Source organism: Euprymna scolopes, chromosome 20 (genome assembly GCF_053919585.1).
Source record: "Euprymna scolopes isolate OS-2025 chromosome 20, ASM5391958v1, whole genome shotgun sequence".
In the NCBI taxonomy this organism is placed as follows: Eukaryota; Metazoa; Mollusca; class Cephalopoda; order Sepiida; family Sepiolidae; genus Euprymna; species Euprymna scolopes.
This window is the reverse complement of record NC_136501.1, coordinates 94,082,813-94,087,147: the sequence shown is the minus strand read 5'-3', so window position 1 is coordinate 94,087,147 and position 4,335 is coordinate 94,082,813. Positions and strand designations below refer to the sequence as shown.

General features: G+C 35.1%; 1 pseudogene; it reads right to left on the bottom strand.

Moving 5' to 3' along the window:
- Window positions 1-3,667: 3,667 nt before the first annotated feature.
- On the bottom strand, window positions 3,668-3,792 carry LOC145241878 (U2 spliceosomal RNA; annotated as a pseudogene).
- Between the last annotated feature and the right edge of the window lie 543 nt (window positions 3,793-4,335).

Here is a 4,335-nt window from a genome sequence, read left to right as displayed (position 1 = left end):
GTTTTAAAACATCCTGGTCTACATCCGAGGAGCTACAGAATCACTATCGCATTAACCTACAGAGAAAATAGTCTCAATTTTTACTCCCTATTAGTAAAGTCCTACCACTGTCACCAATAAACAGATTATTATACGCACGCTACGGATACTGTTGTGACAGCCTCCGTAACTGATTCATAAACTCATAGCATAGCCGTTAAATTCCCTCTGTCGATTCGAAAAATAATAAATTCTCCCTAAAATCCTTCTGGCTATTCTCATTGGCTTACACCAGACTGATCCCTTATTCCAGAATACAATCCTATAGCATAAAAGGATCGATAAGACACTATCCAACATGAGGTCTACACATACACGCTTACTTAGCAGCTCGGAATCATGTGTTTCTCTCCCTCTCCCTCTTTTTCTCTCGCTCTCTCCTCCCTAAATGAGTTTGGCAGAAAGAAAGAGATAGAAAGAGAATTGCATATTTGTTTTGTTTGCATTCGGCCACAGTATTGAACCTACGTATCGAACATAGACAGACAGATAGATAGATAGATAGATAGATAGATAGATAGATAGATAGGTAAAGCGCTTAGTTAGCGGCTGGGAATTAATTCCTTCTCTCTTTCTCTATCTCTCTTTCTACCCATCTCTTTTGCTCTATCTAAATGTGTATATCAAGATAAAGAGAGAGAGAGAGAGAGAGAGAACTGACACAGAGCGAAGGCAGCAGAATAAGTGTACTTAACGTAAACAAAGTGTTCACAAGTAAAAAAAATGAATAATATATGCTAAGAGATTTAAGTAAAAAATAATTTCTTTTATTCTAAAAATAAAATTTTAACATAAATAAACAAAGGCAGATTTGCTGTTTAGTTATACAGATAACCTCGAACCCTGTTATCACAGTCAACACCGATATATATATTGTAAACAAAAGTTTCTTTATATTTACGTGATTATTGAAAATGTAACTTTGTGATTAAAATTTAATTAAACCAAATAAACAAAAAAATAATGCTAGATGAATTTTTTTAATGAGTACATGTGCTTTTTCATAGGTAAAAACATCGAACAGTTGAGATGAAGTTTTAAGATGATTACATGTTTTTTTTTAATAAAATGTAAACATCGAACTATAAGATGAAGGTGTAAAATGATTACATGTGTTATTTTTTTATAAAATGATAACATCGAACGATATTAATAAAACGTTGGTTTTGTTCTTGAAATAAAAGAATGTAAGATGAAGTAAAATAATGAATTCTCGTGGAGACGCAGACACAAGGAAGAAGTGTTTCCGCGCATCATCATATGCATCGAAGAACAATATAAAAATTCAAATCAAATCAAAATCTAATTTATATTGTTTGATGTTTTAAGTTTTTAAATTATAAAAAAAAATTTAAAATTATAAAATGAACCACATTTACTCATTTTAAATCTTCCTTTTTCATTTCTTTTTTATTTGTTATACAACGCATTGTTAGATATGATAGATATGAAAGGAATTTAAAGGTAAGTAATTTTCACTCTAGAATAAATGGTCTACAAGTTTAAGGGGGTTAAAGACATAATGTTAACTTTATATAAACCGCAACAAGAACAACAGAAACGGCATATGCAAAAGCAACAAGAACTTGAGAAACACCAAATACTTCAACAGTAGCAAACCGAAGAAAGGCAACAGAAAACTAAAGGAAGGTTATTAAGATGAAATACAAACAAATACTTTCAAAAACAACAACTCTAAATAGAAAAACGTATAAAATAAAACTCGGAATTAATTCCCGATAGCTTAACAAATCAACTTAACACAGACAGCGATACAGCGTATAAGCAAAATACGATTTGAAGCACTATTGGAGATATCTGACCAAGACCAGGCATTTGACGAATTATTTAGACGATATGAAAATATCTTTTCTGTAGATTAACCTGATGCAATAATGGTCCGCGAAACTTGGAACTATGGAACACAGTAGATATTAGATTACATCCTACTTGAAAAGACTACGAATCTACAGTTCACAGAAAGGATTTAGTTACTCTCAGAACTTTTCAGGTTAACTACATCTCTTGTTTCCTTAGATATGGCGTTGCTTCAACTTGCCTGTGCGGGATTACGTAGATTATTTAATGTTCGCGTCGGTCGGTAAAAAGCACTGCGACAGTTTCAAGTTTGCGAAATGATCGGCAGATGATTTCAAAAGTTTCATTGCTAATTAATGGCTGATGTCTGCAAAAAGTGCTGAGGTTAGACAAAGAATATTGACAAAACTCCAAAACCAACCTAGACTCACTTCACAGAAACTTGAAGAGGATTGCCCGAGAGTTTTAAGCATGACAACCGACTCGAAACATATTGAGGTTTCGGGCGTAGCGGACGTCATGAAACTGAAGTAAACTTCTAAATACGACGACTTTAAAACAATGAAAAAAAAATATGCCCAGTTTCAGTATAAAACAAAGGGTTATTTCCATGGAATGAAAAATTAAAATGACTATCAACAGATAAAAAACGATCGAAATTTTCAAAATAGAAATTTAAATCCCATCTAGAACATATTATCGAAGCGGCAAACTGCATCGTGAAATATTCTCCCTCACCATTTCCCAACCAAACAAAAATATCAGAATTTTGGCAAAATTGGTCACAAACTCTCCTGTCGTAGAAATAAGATACATAAAAATAGAGCCATACTGATAAAATCTTGATAAAAGACTGGCGATAATTCACGCAAATAAGGAATTGTAAAAATAATTAACAAAACCGTAAAATTACAGCAAGACAAAATGTGAATTAAGAATTCCTATTTCTTAACCAAATCGCGTTAGCATTTGAAGGTCTGGTTAAGAATAAAGTCACGGACTAAAATACATATATAAGTATTAATGTCGGGAGAGAAAGCAAAGTGAAGGGACAAAAAATACAAGGACGATAGCCATTAGTCACGTGCTCTCATGTAATGAATGAATGCGTGAAAGTAGGATTGACATAAAATTCTTAAAGATAAACTAAATTACAGAAAATGGGCTGAAATGACTTAAACAAATAAAAAGTAAATGACTTAGAATGACTTTAATGAACTTAAGGATGAATTGAATGACCTTACGAATGACTTGAATGCTGAAAAAATAGCTGGAATCCTTCAAAATCAACTTGCATGATCTGGAGAAAGACTTGAATGGCTTTGAGACTGACTGGTTGTAATGTGGGTGATCATTTTACATTAAATTAATACGGAACAGTAATCCCCCGCTTTATATCACAATAAGTACAGCATGCAGTAAGAACAGATACTACACTTTGATCTTGCCCAAAAGGCCAAGAAAAGCCGTATTTATTTGCTCCCCCACCGAGCAAATTAGGCACAAGGTTGATTTTTAATGTGATAAGTGAAGGGAAAATGGCGACCAATTCCCGGGGAGTAGGGGAGCTGGATAGTGACAATTGGTATGAAAGGTTGCCCCTACATTGACCAAGGTGTTATATGTGCGTGTTCCCCCACATATGGTCTTTGCTTGCAGTATCTGCCGGACAGATACTACACTTTGAGGTATTTATTTGCTCCCCCACTGAGCAAATTAGGCACAAGGCCGATTTTTAAAGTGAGGAGTGAAGTGGAAATGGGGACCAACTCCCCGGGGAGTAGGGGAGCTGGATAGTGACAATTGGTATGATGGGTTGCCCCTACATTGACCAAGGTCTTATATGTGGGGCTGCCCCCACATATGGTTTTTGCTTGCAGTATCTGCCGGAACAGATACTACACATTGGTCTTGGCCAAAAGGCCAAGAAAACTTAAAAAGCTAAGAACCGCATCTATTAAGAACAGACCTTTGATCGTAACCAAAAAGGCTAAGCACAAAATTGTTACGGACAGACCACCGACCGACCGACCGACCGACCGACGGAGTGACTTATAAAGTCGCTTGCACGCGACTAAAAACAGCAAATATGAGAAATAGAAAGAAAATTTAAAAAAAAGACCGACAAGTTGTCGTTAGCTGTTACTTGCTGTGAAAGCGGGAGTCTGCCCTCATTCTCCTTCTTCTTTCCAAAAGGTTAGATTTTGTGAAAATCGTATTCGTGTCGTGCTATTAACAAGATAGCGAGTAGTTGTTTTAGTTCCGTTAAATGATAAAATAAACACATCTATTCCTTCACCAAGCCAGGTCGTGTCGGTGTGATCGTTTTTAAATTTTTTTTTTTTTACTTTGCGGAGGTGTCTACGTACATAATGAACTTCCATATCATATAATAACTATTTCTAAGTGCGAACTCTATAACGCTGCGACTCAATCGTATTCAAAACTTATATAATGCTCTAACAATCCCCTGGACAA